This window comes from Podarcis bocagei (genome assembly GCF_964188305.1).
Source record: "Podarcis bocagei genome assembly, chromosome: 12".
In the NCBI taxonomy this organism is placed as follows: Eukaryota; Metazoa; Chordata; class Lepidosauria; order Squamata; family Lacertidae; genus Podarcis; species Podarcis bocagei.
The window spans coordinates 58,296,024-58,315,133 of NC_138137.1; the positions used below are offsets into that span (position 1 = coordinate 58,296,024).

Genomic DNA, 19,110 nt, shown 5'->3' on the forward strand with positions numbered 1-19,110 from the left:
TTGGTGCTGACCTTTAGAGCTCTAAATGGCCTCGGCCCTGTAGACCTGAAGGAATGTCTCCACCTCCATCGTTCTGCCCGGACACTGAGGTCCATCTCTGAGGGCCTTCTGGCGGTTCCCTCCCTGCGAGAAACCAAGTTACAAGGAACCAGGCAGAGGGCCTTCTCGGTGGTGGCGCCCGCCCTGTGGAACAAGGAAGTTTTTGATGTTTGATGTCTTACTCTGTCTTAATTTGTTGGAAGCTGCCCCGGGGGGCTGGGGTAACCCAGTCAGATGGGCGGCATATAAATTAATAATAATAATAATAATAATAATAATAATAATAATAATAATAATAATAATAATAATTTCTTCTTCCTGTGCAGCAACTGGGTGAGATTTTAATTCTGAAGCCCCCTCTTATCAAGCCCCTTCTCTTCCCCCCACACCTCCATAGGGGGAACAACACAAGGATAGCAGGAAGTCAGTTTTGCTGAATAAGCGCCACCTCTTCTCCCTCCCTCCCTCCCTTCCCCCTTCTCTCTACGCAGTGTGCCTTCTGAGAACAAGCTTTTACGAAGCAGAGAGTGTTCAGTGAAGCAAACGCGAAAGACACTTTATTTTAGGGCTTTGTGGGATTCAGTCAACCAGGGAAGTGCACAAGAACTATCCCAGCCTTTCCGGAAGCTTTTGGACTACAAGTCCCATCAGCACAAACATGGCCAATGGGAGTTGCAGCCCAAGACATTTGGAGATCCCAGTTGGGGCTGAGCTGCCCTGTGATCACTGCGCAAGTGTAGGATTTGGGGGTTGGAATTCCGCATTCTGGAAATAAGGATTCAGTCACTGCCTTTTCAAGAAAAGGACAACCTAAGTCGGATGGCGCAACTTGGCCTTCCTTGCTTACAAATCCATTTGCTATTCCTGCAGAATTTGTCTTCTTTTTGACCACACAACTCTGTGTTAGTTGCCTGCTTCCAAACTTGGGTGCTACAAAAAGCGTATTCACTTTTCCGGGCATCCCAAAATAGTTTGAAATCCAGGGTGCTTCCAGATATGTGCTTCTTTCACAGAATTGCAGAATTGGACGGTACCCGCAAGGTTCATCTAGTTCAGGGATTCTCAACCTGTGGGTCCCCAGATGTTGTTGGACTACAACTCCCATCATCCCTGAGCTCTGGCCTTGCTAGCTAGGGGTGTTGTAGTTCAACAACATCTGGGGACCCACAGGTTGAGAAAGGCTGAAGTTGAACCCACTGCAATGTAGGAATCACAGCTAAAGCATCCCCGACAGATGGCCGCCCCAAGCTCTGCTGGAAAACCTGCAAGGAAGGAGAGCCCACCGCCTTCTGAGGCCATCCGTTCCACTGCCAAACAGCTCTTACTGTCAGAAAGTCCTGCCCAATGTTTTGACTCCACTGGTTTGGGTCCTACTCTCTCTTTGAGGGAGATCAGTGTTCCTCATGCAGGGCTTTTTGGAAGCATCTACTCTGCACCTTTCAGGATGCAGGTGGTGCTGTGGGTTAAACCACAGAGCCTAGGACTTGCCGATCAGAAGGTCGGCGGTTCGAATCCCCACGACGGGGTGAGCTCCCGTTGCTCGGTCCCTGCTCCTGCCAACCTAGCAGTTCAAAAGCATGTCAAAGTGCAAGTAGATAAATAGGTACCGCTCCAGCGAGAAGGTAAACGGCGTTTCCGTGCGCTGCTCTGGTTCGCCAGAAGTGGCTTAGTCATGCTGGCCACATGACCTGGAAGCTGTACGCCGGCTCCCTCGGCCAGTAAAGCGAGATGAGCGCCGCAACCCCAGAGTCGGCCACGACTGGACCTAATGGTCAGGGGTCCCTTTACCCTTTACTCTGCACCTTTGGCATCAACATGCCAGCCCATATTCTCTCCCCCCACTGTCTAGATTTACACTTTCTGGGGAACATCTGGTAAATTAAACAAGCCTGTTGCCAATGACCCATTTCCGATATGCGATGAACCAGTTTGCAATATAAAGTCTCCTTATCTGGAAGCAAAGCTACTGTCCTTATTCGTCTGTGTTTAAGGGGAATTTGAATGGGTACAGAAATATTGCCAGTTACTAGAAGGACGCCCGGGGGAAGTTGGGGGGAAGGATTCTTAAAGGCATTAAGTCCACCCGGCCTTCTATTCATTCGCTTGTTGCTCAGCAGCTCGTTAGCAGAAGCCCCTGAAAGCTGCTCCTAATGAGCTCCAAATACAGCAGGTTCCCTCGTCAGCGCGCCCAGGAGGGGCTGCCCCTGCGCCGCAGCAAGGCAGACCGAGACTGACCAAAAGCAATTCCTAGCAGCCAAGAACACTTCCGCTGATCTGGTGGAAGTTCTTGCTCATAGCGCCATGCAGAGCCAGCTCAGGGACCACTCAATGGGACTCTTAATCTCAGGGTCGTGGGTTTGAGCCTCACATTGGCAAAAGATTCCTGCTGGTTGCTCTTGTGTTCGAATCCTGCTTATGGGGTTTCCCATAATGGGTAACTGATTGGCCACTGAGAGAACAGGATGCTGGATCACAGAACTGATTCAGCAGGTTCTTCTTATGTTCTTAAGATGGGGGTGGTAGGAACACTAGCTTAAGATGCCCTGTATACCTGCAGGAGTGTCCCCCATTGTTCAGCCCAGACACGGAGGCCCAGCTCCGAGGGCCTTCTGGCGGTTCCCTCCCTGCGAGAAGTGAGGTTACAGGGAACCAGGCAGAGGGCCTTTTTGGTGTTGGCACCCGCCCTGTGGAACGCCCTCCCATCAGATGTCAAGGAGATAAATATACAACTTTTAGAAGACATCTGAAGTTTTTAATGTTTGATGTTATATTATGCTTTTGCATACGATAGAAGCCGCCCAGAGTGGCTGGGGGACCCAGTCAGATGGGTGGGAGCACTATTATTATTATTATTTAAAAGACACGTTGGGCCAATTTAGAGGAGCATAGGTCTACAAGACCTATCAACAATATGTGGGGCCGCCCTTGGTCCTGGGTCCAGAAGCTGATTGTAGTGGCTAGGATGCTGATGAGGTCAAATCACTGACAACATGCAATATCATTGTTAAAACATCTGCACTGGCTGCCCATCTGCTACCTGAACAACTTTGGTCCAGCGTAACATAGAGATTGCCTGAACCCTTATATCCTAGTTTAAGCACAGAAGACACCTGTAAGAGCATTATTGGTTGTCTGCTGGTGAGGCTCATCTACATGAAACCGGGCCTCCAGTCTTGTAGAGTGCTCTTCCAATAGACAAGCAGAAATGTTTGCTGAAAAAGTTTCTATGCCACCAGGCTTTTGCAGACAATTACAGTGGTACCTCAGTCAAAATAAAAAAATTCCTTCCAGTAGCACCTTAAAGACCAACTAAGTTAGTTCTTGGTATGAGCTTTCGTGTGCATGCACACTTCTTCAGATACACACGAAATGTATCTGCATGTATTTCGTGCATGCACACGAAAGCTCATACCAAGAACTAACTTAGTTGGTCTTTAAGGTGCTACTGGAAGGAATTTTTTTATTTTGACTATGGCAGACCAACACGGCTACCTATCTACTAGTGGTACCTCAGGTTACAGATGCTTCGGGTTACAAACTCCACTAACCAGGAAGTGGTTGCTCCAGGTTAAGAACTTTGCCCCAGGATAAGAATGGAAATTGTGCGCCAGCAGCACAGCGGCAACAGGTGGCCCCATTAGCAAAAGCACGCCTCACGTTAAGAACAGTTTCAGGTTAAGAACGGATCTCTGGAACGAATTAAGTTCTTAACCCGAGGTACCACTGTACAGGAAAAAAAATATTTGTGTCACTGTTGGCCAGTGATCTCTGATTTGGGTGTGTGTGTGTGTGTGTGTGTGTGTGTGTAGATTGATCAATTGATAGATTGATCAATAGATATAGAATCATAAGTCATCTAGTAGCTAAAGACTCCCTGACATATGTCCGTCCAAGCTCTGTTTAAAAATCTCCAAGGATTGTCCACTACTTTCCAAAGCAGTCTGCTCCGGTGTCAAACAATGTAATTCATAAAACCACTTATCCTTTTTATGAAATTGTGGTACAAGTATTATAAATAACCAAGTGCTATTAGCCAGGTCTGGTGGCAGTTTCCTTCTACCCGAATACCAAGCACTGGAGGCAAACAGGGGAGTGTACCACTCTCATGCCATTCTCTGAGCTTCCAGGAATCAGCTGGCTGCCTGCCTTGCTCTTGGAAGCAGGATACTGGGCTAGACGCTTACTAATAAGCTGCCATGTAGAAGAACCTGGACTGTGACCGAGGAAGTCCATCTGCAGCTCCTTCTGCCCCTCCTGTCTGCAGGGAAGAGCCTAGAACCAGGACTATGCCATCGACAGCCAGGGACAGAAGACTCTGCCATATGGACCCTCCCCGTGTATCCTTATCATAGTCGTACAAGTACAACCGGAATCAAAATGTTGCAGCGTATCCTCCCTCCAAAAAGAACCCTGGGCGTTCCACAATTCTCTCTCCCTCACCCCTTTCCCACATTACCATTTCCCCAACTGACACTGAAGACAAGTCAGAGGATGAACAGGGAGCAGAATGGTTAGGTGCTGAACATGCAGCAGGCTTGAGTGAGAGGGAGAAAAGGCAGAAAGCACTGCAGTTTGAGGACAGGCAGTTGAAGAGGAGATGGGGCTGAGGCTGCAACAGATTCCCAATAGCCGGCCGGTCCTACTGTATTCTGCTCCCCTTGTCTCCAAGGACATGGAGGGCTTTGCATGTAGCAGAGAGTACGGAGAGCGCAGGGGCCCTTTCTCTGACATTGTTTAAGACTGCTGGGAAAACAGCTGGCTGGAGAGGAGACTTAGGGGGATGTGGGAGGCACAGATAATCTGTTCTGGCAACTGCTTTACTGGGGCCAGTCTTGCCCATAGGTTTCTCTGTTTGTATTCTGTTTCCCTGAATAAAGAATCAACTTCACTGCTCATCTCTGTGTCTCTCCATGCTGACCTGCAGCCGAACCAGCCTTGACAATACTGTTTCTGACAAGTGGCCACCCAGGTGTTACTGGAAAGCCTTATAAAGTCCTGGTTTTCAAAGATAGACTGCTTCTGAGCCCAAAGGCTCTGTTTAGTTCTCACAGCAAACAGCTATTATAAGTCCTAAACTTCTGTGGGTGAGCATAAACCTCTTTCCGGGGGAGGGCTTTGTTCACCCCAGAAACAAACCACTAACAAGGGCAGACATTACAAAACGTAAAAATATTCCTAATATCCCCTATCCTTACCGGTGAAATAAATTCCATTCATCGTAACGACGAACATACACAGTCGTTGTATCCTTTGCATTGCAAACTACAGTGACTCCAACAAATAGTACAGATTTTAAAGGTTTATTTATTGGGCGGGAGGTGGGGGGGTAGAGAATAAAGTGCGCAATGGCGCTTGCTTTCAGGTTCCGATCTCCCGCCTGCAAAAGCCAAATTCATACGGCCCTAATCTGCTCAAAAGCTTAACATTTTCTATGCAGAAAGACGCAGAGGCAACAGAAGATTAGGAGCCACAGCCCGTTCTGGACACCTACACAGCCGCAGGCAAGATATGGGATAACCCAACAGGGAGCCACGCACCCTGGAGGAACAAATGGGATGAAAAGAAACTTAGGAGCAGCACTAAGCTGCCCTCGCTTGTTACTGGAGGTGGGGCAAAATAAGGCTTGTGAACAACCCGCCAATTTTGCACAGCAGGTGGGAAAGGTATTATTACGCGTGGACTAAGTCAACTTCCTTTTGCCTTGTGGGATCGGATAAAACAACACAAAGGGGGCGAAGCACCCACGAGATTAAGCTGCAGAGTCTGTTCCCACCAGAGGCTGCAATGGGCACCAGCTTGGATGGCTTGAAAAGAGAATTAGACAAATTCACGGAGGAGAAGAAGAAAGCTACCAATGGCCAAGGTGTTCTGTCTCCAGTGATGGCAGAAGTTTGCTTCCGAATGACAGCAGCTGGGATTGGAAAAAGTGGGAGGGGGTTGCTGTTGCCCTCAGGTCCCGCTTGGAGTTTCGCACAGGCACATCTGGTTGGCCACTGTGAGAACAGGATTCTGGACAGAGCCATCGCATGGCAAGTTGCAAACGATGAGCAAAGGCCCAGTGATCAGCCTATGCCTGGGCTGTGCCACTTAGGATGAAGAGAGAGCTCCTGTAACTGGCATTGCATGCCTTCTGTGGAAATCTCCCCCGATGCAATCTGAAGTGGCACAAACCAGGCATATCTCAACACACACATACACACTGCCAATGTTTCCCCCCTCTTTTAGATTGTGAACCTGTAGGCGGGGACTGCTTTTTAAAATATATTCTTATTTATATCGGGAAGAATTCAGCATAGCACTACGGCAATCGCTGGATCAGCGCAAGCGTTTCAGCTTGCCAGAAGGAACAATCTCCTCTCTCTTTCCCTCCATGGGGGGGTTCTCCTGACTCCTCCGCCAAGCCAGTTTTTTTTTTTGGGGGGGTGTCAATGAGAGAAAGTGCTTTTGCACTAAAGGAAGCCTTTCTGCAGGTTTCCACTTGCAGGGTTAATCAATGCATTGATTTTATGACATTATTTTACAATACTAAATTATTTTGGTTGTTTACTAAAGTTATTAGTCCCCCAAATTTGGGGAAGGGCCACAGCTCAGTGGCACAGTATCTGCTTTGTGTGGAGAAGTTCCCAGGTTGAACCCACGACATCTCTGGGTAGGGTGGAGAGAGAGGTCCCTGCTTGCACCCTGGGATGGTGCTGCCAGTCAGTGTAGGTAATACTAAGGTAGATGGAGCAAAGGTCAGACTTGGTATAAGCAGCTTCCTAGGTGCCTATCAGGGACGCGGGTGGCGCTGTGGGTTAAACCACTGAACCTAGGACTTGCCGATCAGAAGGTCGGCGGTTCAAATCCCCGTGACGGGGTGAGCTCCCGTTGCTCGGTCCCTGCTCCTGCCAACCTAGCAGTTCGAAAGCACATCAAAGTGCAAGTAGATAAAGTAGATAAATAGGTACTGCTCCAGCGGGAAGGTAAGCAGCATTTCCGTGCGCTGCTCTGGTTCACCAGAAGCGGCTTAGTCATGCTGGCCACATGACCCAGAAGCTGTAAGCTGGCTCCCTCGGCCAATAAAGCGAGATGAGCACCGCAACCCCAGAGTCAGCTACGACTGGACCTAATGGTCAGGGGTCCCTTTACCTTTACCTTTAGGTGCCTATCATCACGACTTACATAGGCAAATAACTTTATCCCCTGTAAATAATGCTGTATAAATATTAATCACGATAGCTCTGATGCCTCCAAAACCAGGCACCTGTGATCATCTCACAAACAGCCCAGCGCACACATTAAGCACAGCTCAGTAAGAGATTTTCAGTGAAAACAAAACATCCTAAATTGAGGATTTGGGGGGGGGCGTAGTTACAAAGAGCACACTGCCTGGCAATTTGGGGGGCACCATAATCCTACATGGGAAGTGACACCCATGCCAGACCCAAGCCCCTCCGTAATAATAATAATAATAATAATTTATTATTTATACCCCACCCATCTGGCTGGGTTTCCTCAGCCACTCTGGGCGGCTTCCAACAGAACACTAAAATACAATAACCTATTAAAAGCTTCCCTAAACAGGGCTGCCTTCAGATGTCTTCTAAAAGTTTGGTAGTTGTTTTTCTCTTTGACATCTGGTGGGAGGGTGTTCCACAGGGCGGGCGCCACCACCAAGAAGGCCCTCGGCGCTGGACCTCAGTGTCCGAGCAGAACGATGGAGATGGAGACGCTCCAAGCATTCATTAGTTTTTATCAGGGCAGTACAAGGGCGAGGCATTTTTTGACAGCTCTTGGCAACTTTTGGCACACCCCCACACCTCCCATAGCCCTTGCACTGCCTTCCCAAAGTCAGGTAAAGAAGACACAGGGCTTTGAGAAGGAGGTGTGAGGCCCAGACAGGGTCCTAGAGTCCTCCTGTCTTCTTCCCAAAGCCTAGCTAGCTTTGGGGAGGAGATGGGAGAGGTCCAGGATCCTGCCAGAGCCTCTCGCCTCCTACCCAAAGCCCAGCACATCCTTCCCAGCCTTTGAGATGGCAGCATGAGGGCTGGGTGTGAGTGTCGAATTTTAGCCTGGCGCTCCCCCACCGCTAATGTACGGTTGGTATGAAAAGTTGGACCGCCTGGGTTTATACAGTTCTGGGCTGCATCAATAGGAGTATAGCATCTAGATCAAGGGAAGTAATAGTGCCACTGTATTCTGCTCTGGTCAGACCTCACCTGGAGTACTGTGTCCAGTTCTGGGCACCACAATTCAAGAAGGACACTGACAAACTGGAACGTGTTCAGAGGAGGGCAACCAAAATGGTCCAAGGCCTGGAAACGATGCCTTATGAGGAACGGCTAAGGGAGCTGGGCATGTTTAGCCTGGAGAAGAGGAGGTTAAAGGGTGATATGATAGCCATGTTCAAATATAGAAAAGGATGTCACATAGAGGAGGGAGAAAGGTTGTTTTCTGCTGCTCCAGAGAAGCGGACACGGAGCAATGGATCCAAACTACAAGAAAGAAGATTCCACCTAAACATTAGGAAGAACTTCCTGACAGTAAGAGCTGTTCGACAGTGGAATTTGCTGCCAAGGAGTGTGGTGGAGTCTCCTTCTTTGGAGGGGGCTGGACTCGATGGCCCTTGTGGTCTCTTCCAACTCTATGATTCTATGATTCTATGAATGGCGAAGCCACTGCCAGCAGCTTCAAGGGCTGCAAACTGGAGCAGATGTCCTCTAGCCACACCCATTCCCCATTTTGATGCAAATGGATCGCGTTAAGAGCAGATCGAGCGGGACCCTAACCTGCCTTGAAGATCGTTCTTGTAAGAGGGGAGTGTTTCTAAAATCTACACGGCAAGGTAAGCGTCCAGAGTCCCCTACAAATCTTTCTATCGCCCAGTCTGAGATTCAAAGCTTTTAACTGTTAAGCAATGGATCAGGAGGCTAATGCAGTGTTTCTTAACCTTGGGCCTCCAGCTGTTTTTGGACTACAACTCCCATCATGCCCAGCTAGCAGGGCCAGTGGTCAGGGATGATGGGAGTTGTAGTCCCAAAAGAGCTGGAGGCCCAAGGTTGAAAAACACGGGGTTAATGTTCTCGGGCAAATTACTGTTCCAGTGTCTTGCTGTGATAAGAATGCAAAGAATCTGAAGGATCTTATTTGCCCACCGTGGATGCCTCCCTCTCACTGTTGTGGATGGTGACCACCCCGAGTCCCTGTCCTTAGCAAGTTATAGGTTTATTATTGATTAAAACAAACTTTGCAGGCTGGTGAAGTAGAGAAGCAAAGTGCTTTGTGTCTTCATCTTGAATTTTTATGTTGCGAACTGCCCTGAGATTTATGAATGAAGTGCACGGTACAAACAAGGCACAGAGAACGATACTATTCCTATTTGTACAAATGAGGAGCAAGGGCAAAGAGGCAAAAATGAGCCCAAGTACTCCACACCTACCCTAATAATAATAGGAATAAGAATAATAACACCCAAGAACTTGATTGCTCTTAAGAGGCTGGTAGGAACTTAAGACTTTACTCTCCCTCCATCATTTCCAGTCCGGCCATAGTCAAAGAAGAGATCCTGGCGGAGGCAGCTCATAACTCTCATTCATCTCCAATAATTATCCTTACAAGCTGTACAATAATAATAATAATAATAATAATAATAATAATAATAATAATAATAATAATAATAATAATAATAATTTTTTATTTATACCCTGCCCATCTGGCTGGGCCTCCCCAGCCACTCTGGGCGGCTTCCATAGAAAACAGAAATACAGTAAAATATCACACGTTAAAAACTTCCCTGAACAGGGCTGCCTTAAGATGTCTTCTGAATGTCAGGTAGTTGTTTACAAACAGCCCCAAGGGTCATAAGACAGCTATGCTGAACAGTGCATCAGAACAGTGGATACAAACAGCCCCAAGGGTCATAACAACGCAAGATGAGGCTGATGTCTGTGGGAAACCAGCAAGCAGGATTCGAAGACAAGAGCCCTCTCCCCTCTTGTGGCTTACAGTGGTATCCAGAAGCTTTGCGGCTTCCGATTGTGGAAGCAGGGCAGAGCCATCCCGGCTAGTGGTAGCCATCGACAGCCCATGAATTGGTCTGATCCTATTCTGAAGCCATTCAAGTTGGGCGCCATCACTGCGTCCTGTGGAAGCAAGTTCCACAGTTTAACTATGTGGGTGTAGTTTTCCTTTCCTGTGATGGCGGTTCTAGAGATCTGGGATGGGGAAGAGGCAACCAAGAACGGGGAGGTGGTGTCCGGCGAAGATTCCCACAGAATGCAAGTCGCATTGTGCTGCCCATAAACCGAGTAGTTCTTCCTAACGTTTGGAGGTGGCGTGCACCCTAACACAAGAGAACAATATCCACTGGGTGTCACCAGAAGAGCAAAATAAAGGTCAAATATATCTATCTATCTACAGTCCTGGCCGTCAAAATAACCACACACCCCAAGCTTCGCTTACGGGAGTCTATCACATTGAAGGTTATCGGGAGGTTAGCGTAATTGAATTTGCTGCCTAGACACTCCTTTGTTCTCAGCACATGGCCGATAGCTTGCTCTGGAAAGGCAAGACCCTCTTTTCTGCACGTTATTCGCTTCTCTTTGAAAATCCAGGGCCAAAGACCCTCTTCGCTGGAGGTGCAATAGCTTGAAGCACCTTTTGGCCCAGTTAAGAATCAGGGAGTGTATTTGTGTGTATGTATATCTATATATCTATAGTATACACCCCTTTGGTGAGGATTTGGCAACTATCAGCTTCCAATGGATCAATGTGGATTTGATTGGGGCTGGTTTTGCTTTCCCATTGAATTGGCTCATCTTGCTCCAACCCCCTGCTAGAACCTGGGTGCAGAGTTTGTTGCAGCTGAGAAATAGTAGAAGCAGCCGCGGAGAGAGGCAAGGAAAAGGATTTTTAAGGGGTGGGAATGTTTGTATCAACAGGGGTAGGAGCGATATCATACAGCTGAAGGGGTGGGGTGAAGAAAGGAGGCGTTTTAGTAAAGTTCCCCCCAAAGCCATTCCGTGTTAAGAAAGGCGAGCGACCTAATCATTCGTATCAGGGCAAGAGATGGAAATGGAAGCCCAGTCTCTGTGAAGGGTTGCACAGCTGCAGTTCACACTGGCTAAGAAGCAACCCTTAATATTTGCAATCTTACGGATTTGACAAGCTGGGTAAGGCACACGCACGCACTGTAGCTCATTAGTAATTATTCTGTGCAATTCTTTTAACTTTTTATTCTCTCCCACTGCTTTCTCAACCGGCTTTTGGAGATGCTCGATACTGAGGTTTCAGTAAAAACCTACCGCCACAGCCCCCATGGCTTCCAAGCAAGCAGCAGCTACACAGAAAGGCAGATCTGCTGGAACCAAAGAGAGAAAGAAAGAGAGAGAGAGATTCTCTCCTCTTTTCACACCACAAAAGATCGCCTGTGCTTGTCCCAATTTTTCCACAGCTCAGACCAGCAGACTGACCTCAAAGCATTGTGCCGGCACACTAAGAAATAAAACAAGCCCCTATTGAGAGAAAGGCGGGGTGGGAGGAGAGAGAAGCACTGCTGTCCCTGGCGAGCTGAAAGGCTTTTCACCCCCATTAAAGGGGCAGGTGCTGCTTCTACGTGGGACAGGAGGAAAGACTGGTCTCTCTTCAGCTTTCCACCAGACTTGCCACTCTCTCCAAGCAGGTCTGTGCCAATACTCGGAGCCGCAAAAGGGACGGCTCGATTATGCCTTCTTGGTGCGCTCCCCCTTCCAGGAAAGGGAAGCCAACATTCCTAAAAGGAGGACCCAAATTTGTGCCACATCCCTTCTTGCAGTTTTGTGGACATGCAGGACCTTGGCTTTCACCCTACAACTAAGCAGCCCGATCCCACAAAACCACCGGGCATCTTTAAAACCAGGGCATAGTTAATCCCATTATTTTATTCATGCATCTTATCTTTTGTTTTCCCTGGCACCTGCAAGCAATCTGTTCTAACAGCGGCCGAGGGAACCGCCCCCTCCTCTCTTCTCCCCAGTCACCCCAGATTTCCGCCCCCCCTTCCCATTGTTCTGCCTGCTACGCAGCAAGCTGTGTCCGTCTCAGGAGAGGCTGGCGGAGGGGTCCGCTCCCCTGCCCACAATCTGTCAAGTCGCTTTCCTTCATCTCTAGTCTGCCTGCTTCCCCGGGGGGGGGGAAAGAAAATTTAGCAACATACCATCACGTGGCCCATCGCCTTGCTGGGGAGACGGAGCGCTCGGCACATCGCTGACCTCGATTTCTCTCCTCCCTGGCGAGGAAGCGGCTCTGCCCGGCTCCATCTCCTGGATCCTGCCGCTTCTCGGGGAGCCGAGGCAACTGGGCTCGCTGACAACATGGCTCTTCTCGGCCTTCGCTGCTGCTGCTGCCGCCTCCTCCTCCGCCCTGCCTCCCTTGCCATGGCCGCCTATCTCGGGGATTTGCTCCAGTTTGCTGTGGTACAGCCCGGGGCTGACCAGCTCCCTCTTGACGGCGCTGCCACTGGCGTCCCACTCCTCTCGCTGCCTGGCAGATGGCTCCTCCATGGGGAGGGACGGGTGCTCCTGGTTCACAATGAGGCTGGGCGGCTCAGCATTGTTCTGCGCGGAGCCCAGGCTGCGGGCAGATGTTTGCTCTTCCGAGACAGTGGCCGACCTTTTCATTGGCGCGCTCGGCTTTCGGGTCATGGGGCTCGTGCTTTGGGAGAGGCTGCCGCTAGGCGACACCAGGCTGCCGAGGAGATCCTCCCGAGCCGGGGGCTCGGGGTATTTGTCGGCCAGGTTCAGGGCTGGGGGGACGGACAGGTGGGAGCTCTCCGACATGGCACGCCGCATGGCCTTCCTCTGGTGGGCCCCTCGGTTGAGGAAGCCGCCATCGCCGCCAGAGCCCTGCTTCTCCCCCGCCTCCGCGGAAAACCTCTCGTCTTCCATTTCGTGGAGGTTGTTGAAGCAGCTGCTCCTGAAGTCGTCCTGGGCCAGTTCGACGGTGGTGGTCGGGGGTCCCAGCTTGGGCAGGGCAGGGGAAGGTGCGAAGCCGCTCTGCACATAGCTGTCGTTGACCACTCCGATCACGCTGTAGGCGGGGGGGCCCTCTGTCTTCCCGGTCGCCTCTGGGCAACCTAAACTGCTGGTCAGGACGGGGCTGAAACTGGGATTCCACACGCTGGTCTCCGGCTCGCTCCCGGTCTGACCCTGGTGGCATTTGGCTTCTGCCACCTTCTTACCTGCTGCCTTCTCCTGGTCGGTGATGGCTTCGTGCTGCCCCAGCCTGGCAGGCGACCTTGTGGGCTCCGCCTGCCCAGAGTGGGAGCCTGAGGCACTGACGCCCCCCAAGCCCCCTTCTGGGGGAGGGAACGCTTCCGAGATGAGAGCCCAGCTCTCAAGGTGACCCAGGGGGGCCATTGGGCATTTCTTGCCTTGCAGTGTCTCCGCATCGCCTCTTTTGTCCTTCGGGGCTGCCTTGAGCTCTTTGTCCAGCTTCCCCTCGAAGAAACACAGCTTGTCCTCGTCAGTGAAGCCCTGGCTGCTCTTGACCAGCCCATCCTTCAGCTGCCCGCCGGAGTTCACGTTCAGTCCGATCTCGTTCAGCTTGCCCTCCGTCCTCTGCCAAGCAAACTCGGTCTTCCTGAAGTCCTTCTGCGCCTCCATGCAGTGGAAGCCTTCCGAAATGCCCTCCGTGCTCTTGCCTTTGCACAGCTGGCTGTATTCGGAGAGGGGTGCGGAGGGCTGGTTGGAGAGAGACATTTCTGCTTGCTCCTCTCGCTTCTCGTCTCCTGAGCTGTAACACCACCCAGCAAGCGAGCCGGGCTTGCAGGCAGCCTGATGTGGTGACGACACACCATGCCCCCCTGTGCTCGTAGATAAATAAATAAATAAACCCCTTCATTCCCAAGGGAACACAGCTTACTCAAATGTAGCTTTTTAAGCAAGACCCTTTTCTTTTTTAACGTTACAGGGCACACAGGTTTTCGGCCATCTCCTGAACATAAAAACGGAAATCTAATTTGCAGCTGCACTTCAAAGTGCCTATTGAGGTACTTCGTTATCCCTTTAAAGCAGCACAACGAGAAAGCCATAGGGGGTGAAATTTGTCCACTGCTTTATCCAGGCGTCGATAGTCGAGGGAGACAAAACACAAACAAAAGCAAACGTTCCAAAGAAATGATGTTCTGTTTTTTTTAAAAGGTATGATATCTGGCAAAAGTGTTGGAGGAAACAGACATCTCCTTCCAGATATGCAAAAGCATTTGCTGCCTCATAATAAAGCCATCAGTTGGAACGGCATAAAACGGTCACAGAGGTTCTTTTCGCTGGACCAAATGAAAGTCGTGCCCGTCATGAGATGTGTCCAAAAAGCACACTCGCCAAGAGAGGTTTGAGGTGCTCAGTTCCATTGTCTGGAATCTGCGACACAAACAGGTATGCTGAGTTTTTGCAAACAGCAAAATGTCCTCTTCCTTTGGGGGAGAGGAGAAGGAGTAGCTCAGTGGTAGAGAACAGGAGCTGCGTTCAGAAGGTCCTGGGTTCAAGGGACAGGTTGGTGGTGATGAGGAAATACCTCCCTTTCCCCGAGATCTTGGGAGAGCCAGGCAGAGTAGACCAACCTCCCCCCAAACTGGATCACCCTCAAGATGTTTCAGATTACAACAGCCATGCAGGCTGAGGCTGATGGTCCGAAAGATCTGGAGGGCACCAGGTTGGGGAAGGCTGGAGTAGACAACACCTGCCTGGATGGGCCAGCAGCCTGACCTGGCCTAAGGCAGATGCCCTGCTCTCCATTCACAAATAGATCAAGCCGCACCAGTTGACAAATGGTCTTTGTCTCACCCTGTTCGTTTCCACCTCCACAGGTGTTGCCAAAAGCATCCTATGGCACCTGAAAGAGTGGCTGGTGTATCTTGGCACAACCAGCCAAGGAAACATCTGCTTTACACACAGAAAGCCACAGGTTCAATCCCTGGCAACTCCAGGTCGGGCTAGGAGGGGCCTCGTATCCGAAACCCCAGAGAACTATTACTACCCGTCTGTGCAGACAATATTGAGCAAGATGGACCAACGGTATGTATAAGGCCGCTTCCTGTGTTGACACGGTTTTACGAGGACAAGAGCTTCCAGCGCTGCATGCTGCCATCTCTTATCAGCTCACGCCACAACCATTTCCAAGTTGCCACAAGACACTGGCTTTGATGCAAAGGCCCTTTCGTTTGCAGAAACGGCAGGTGCCGATTCTGCCCACCCCTCCGATCTGCATCCATGTCACACGGCACCCATTCAGCAATTCCCCCAATCCTCTGGAGCCGCTTTGTGGGCAGGCGAGAAAGGATGGTGGAATTGCATGTGTGGTTCCTGCGATCAAAGCCACGCCCTTCCCTGCTGTATCAGTCCAAACGTGGCTGCCGGAAAACCTGTCGTTGTTCCAGCCACTGACGCTTCTATTTAGCAGCTTTGGAGCTCGCTCGTTAAACCATTTTCACTACTACATCAGCTCTCCGAGTTGTATGTCTTTTCTGCGGAAGGGAAAAGCACTCTGCATCTATCATGTTATGCACGAAGGCCAAACAGCATAGGTTAGTGCGCGGTACTTACGCAGCAGAGTAGTGCCAGTGCTGTGAGTTCGCGCCTCACCTGGAGTACCATGTCTTTGAGAGCCAATAATAATACTAATAATAATTTATTACTTGTACCCCGCCCATCTGGCTGGGTTTCCCCAGCCACTCTGGGCAGCTCCAACAAAGATTAAAAATACATTAAAAAGTGGTGTAGCAGTAAGTGTGTCAGACTAGGACTTGAGAGACCAGAGCTTGAATCCCCGCTCAGCCACAAAGCTCTCACTGGGTGACCTGGGGCCAGTTGCTCGCAGGGTTGTTGTGGGGATTAAGCAAGGAAGGGGAGAACCATGTACCATGAACCTTGAGCTCCATGAGGTGGGGTATAAATGCAATTAAAAAAAAAAATCCATCAAGGCTCCTGCTGTGGCCACTCACTCTTCTGCCAACAAAGAATGAGCAACTGTTTTGGGGGGACTGCAACATACCTGGACTAAACGAGACCCCCCCCCTTTCAGCTGAGAGAGCAGCCCCTGCAAGCAAAGCTCATCATCGCCGGCGTGGCGGCGGCTGCCCTTACAGCACAGTGCAGCAGTGACAACTCCCACTTATTAACTCACTAGAAGTATTTTTAGACTCTGAGCTCCAGCACGCCCCCTGAATTTATCCTGCTGCACACAAAAATATTTTTTTTTTAAAAAAAATTCAGCCTCCCTGATCTAGACATTTGCTACCTTGCATTTAAGTGCCGGGTGGAAGTCGTGTCAGAACGATGAATAAAGTAGGGCAAAGTCATATTCGCCTTTGTTTCCTGACACTCCCCAATTACCGCCCAACCAGCTCCACTGATCGCAAAGAGACGAGAGCTCATGCATGTGATCTTGCATCACACACACCCAGACAAGGCTTTAAGAACTGGCTGTCACCAGTCAGGCTCCCCTAGCCAGCGGCAGAGCTGCTGTGATGTCACGGAATGTTCACAACCGTTCCAACATCTCGGTGAGAAATAGGATGGAACTATATAGCATCGGGAAATGGAAAGGAAGGCTTCGTTTGTTTGGGGGCAAAAATTGAGAGAGAGCAGAGAGGGCAGAAAGAGCTGTGCAATGCTGTCAGAAAAGGGTGGGGGGACATACAGAAACATCAAAGGAGGGGGGGAAAGATGCAAGGAGAAGCCTTTATCCTCTGCCCTAGAGCTTTAATCTTTTCCGTTATTTAAACCAGCACTTTTGGAAATTTGATTAAGTACGGGCAGCGGCAGCTCTCACATGTTGCAGAAAGGCAACTTTCATGTTTGAAAGGAGCAGGGGGATTTATTTTCTCTCTATATACGATAAATACTTTGGCTGTGAACATCTACCACCAGCGCTGGTGGAGTGATTATACCCTTAACCTCTTTCTGCTCCTCCCTCGCTCCCTGTTCTGCTCTTCGGAAGGCTCAACCTAGATGCACCTGCCTGCCTGCTTTCCAAGACCTCTGCCTCTTCCCCACTTCCTTGAGTGCATAACTGCTATGGAATTTGCTGGCGCAAGATGTGGCAGTAGCCAGAGGCTTGGATGGGTTTAATAGGAGACTACAGGAAAAAAAGGGGGATAGGCTTAGCGTTTAGCTATGACACCTAGATGGACCCTCCAGTTTCAGAGGCAGTCTACCTTTGACTATAGCTATTTCGAGATGAGTGCCCCCCCCTTGCGCTACCTTGCTACTGCCTTTCTGTTGCAAGCTGCAAGTAGAATTGCAACAGAGACTTTGCACACTATTAGGAGCCTGGTGTTTTTTCCAGTTTACACCCCACACCCCATGTTCTTCCCCCACAAGGGTCTACAGGTGTGGAAGGTCCAATTCACACAAGCAGCTATTTGAAGCTCAGCAGCCACTCACCATAACCTTTGCGGTGGATGCCGTTTTACGGTTCCTTTTATCCAAAGGTTCACACATCTTTTAATCAGCGCTAAAACTCATTTCTAGCTATGAAATCCAAGTGTAATAGCACCATGACACTATAATGCTGTGTGAATTTGTTTTAATAAAGAGTGCTTAAAACCCCTTTCCGATCACCGCCATTAACCATAATAATATAGTTTATAACGCTAAATATGGAACTGTAATACTATGATACCATGGGTGATATTCCACTTGAGTTGGACAAGGTTCAGAAAGGAGCGAGCAAAAGGGCGTTTTTAGCCGACAGAAAAGGTAAGAGGTATCATAATTCAAGTGCATAATATCATTATGGCAAGAAGAGAATGGACAGAGGAAAATATTTCACTCTCATTCATAACACTAGAACTCATGGGCATCCAACAAAGCTGAATGTTGGAAGTCCCAGCACAGAATAAAAGAAAGCCCTCCTTCACACAGCACATGGTTAAACTATGGAACTCCCTGCCACAAGAGGCAGTGCCGGCCACCAACCTAGAGAACGCTAAAAGAGGGCTAGACAAATTCATGGACAAGAGGGCTATCGATGGCTACTAGTCATGATGGCGATGGTCTGCCTTCCCAATGCTTCTAAATACCAGTTGCTGGAAACGACAGGAGGGGAGAGTGCCCCCGGGCACGGATCCTGTTTGCAGGTTCTCCACAGGCATCTAGTTTAAGGTTACCAGATTTTTTTCAATGAATCCGGGGACACTTTTCAACTTCAATGGATTTTGTATAGGGACTGATTAGTAAATCCGAGGACTGTCCCCGGGAAACAGGGACGTCTGGTAACCTTAATCTAGTTGGCCACTGTGAGAACAGGATGTTGGCATAGATGAGCCATTTGGCCGGATCCAGAAGGCTCTTATGTTCATAATTGCAGGCACAGATACACACCTCTCCCTCCCAAGAAGTGCTCAGGCTCAGAAAAAGAAACACACCCTCAGCCAGTTGTGAATTTCAGAGCAAACTCTCAAGGTGAACCATTGTTTGGTTTTGCTCAAGATCCATGGTGCGCATGACAACAGAGCATGCACACAAGCCAACAGCATGCCAGAGCTAATTGCTGCATCAGCACACCAGGACTCGAGTCCCAAGCTGCCAGCTCCCACCCACAGCAACCTTGCGTTTCTATTTTCAATTTGCTCCTCAAGCTAGTACTTATCCTGTTCAATGCCTTTTTTAAAAAGAAGAAAATCCAAGCAAACTGTTTCAGGCGAGGACCCCTCTGCACTGGTTTCTATGGCAACGGGCACCTTCCGGGATGACGAAGTGCCCCCCCGATATACCCTCCCAAAGTCATGTGCAATTGCTAATTAAGTGTCGTCGCCAACCAGAGTCAACGATCGGACCAACTGGGTCAGCTTAAGTTGTGCATGCTGGGGAGAAGAATATGCCAAGAGCTTCGGTGGGGGGGGGGGTATATCAGTGGTTTCTTGCCTCGCTCACACGCACAGGGGTGGAATAAACGGAAAGGAACAGGGGAGCCGGCCCTGTTCCAGCAAACTTCAAACACATGAAGCTAGGGATCCACAGGCTTGCTCCCCTTGTTCCGTTTTATTAGGCATCAGGTAAACCAGGGAATGAGGGGACGCGGGTGGTGCTGTGGGTTAAACCACAGAGCCTAGGA

At 49.7% G+C, this 19,110-nt stretch overlaps 1 protein-coding gene across 15 annotated transcripts in view; it reads right to left on the reverse strand.

Annotated features, from left to right (window-relative positions):
• LOC308569494 (uncharacterized protein) overlaps positions 1-19,110 on the reverse strand; it is a 209,920-nt gene that overhangs the window by 46,425 nt on the left and 144,385 nt on the right. The gene's annotated exons all lie outside the window — the stretch shown is intronic.